The sequence below is a fragment of the Nicotiana tabacum genome, chromosome 23, assembly GCF_000715075.1.
Source record: "Nicotiana tabacum cultivar K326 chromosome 23, ASM71507v2, whole genome shotgun sequence".
NCBI classification, from domain to species: Eukaryota; Viridiplantae; Streptophyta; class Magnoliopsida; order Solanales; family Solanaceae; genus Nicotiana; species Nicotiana tabacum.
Window position 1 is genome coordinate 115,490,101 of NC_134102.1, and position 1,073 is coordinate 115,491,173.

Below are 1,073 nucleotides of genomic sequence, written 5' to 3' on the forward strand. Positions count from 1 at the left end.
TCTGATTCTTACAAGGTTGCGAGCTTATTATATCGTATACTCGGCAGAACTTTTGATGTTCGTACTCATATATAAAATTCCTTCGTTACTTGCCTCTATACTTATATGCTTGTACGGTTGCTCCCGAACTGAAGTTTTGACTGTCTTCCCTTAACACTCATACGGTTTCTTTAACTACCCCAAATCCTATCCTAATATTTCTCAAGGTCACGATGTCATATCTGCGAGGCTGAATTCCCCATGTTGGGGTTCACTCTGTTTATCTTGCACGATCTATTGATTTGTCTGTATTCTCTCGTCTAGCCATAACTAGGCTCTTCCTAAATCAACTACTAACTACTCATTGGCTCATTCTCATATCAATATTCTGTGTAATCTTTCACGGGTCATTTCCTTTATCTTAACTTACGTCACGCACTGGCTCCTTATCTATCAATAACATCTCAGGCGGGAACCCTTACCTCCTCTCCTTGACATCGTGTTTGCATAATGTTCTGGAATCGTAGCGTATCTGCAGGACTTGAATAAGTGCAATCTTATCCCTTTCTCATTCTTATCATATTCTTCCTTTACCATTTTCATAGTTACTAGAACCACTTAATTCTGACCTAATGCCACATCACACCATATTCCCCCCTTTAGGGGAGCACTAAGATTTAGTGCTACGATGATCTACGTATAGATGGTTTACCCTCTCATCTTTGGCATCTTTTCACATCATCAATGATCCTTACTCGCCTCGTGGTAATCCTTTAGTACCAAGGATAACAAAATTCCTCATTCGCGAGGGTGACACTTAGTGTAACTGGTATATACAGTCTCTTAAGCTTAACTTTACTCACCTTGCTTGCTTTAGGGAAGCGTCTTCCTGAATGACCATTCTCTGAATTTCTCATGAATCTTCTTCTGTTGTCCACTCTATTATCGCCAGAAAAAAATCTGAAATTCTCATGATGCTGACTATTATCCAATCACTCAGTCCCTAATTCATATTTAGTTTATCTTGTTCACCAGCCCATACTGATTTCTATTATTTTGGAGTCTAACTTTTCCTTCTGGTAGTCGCGTTGGAG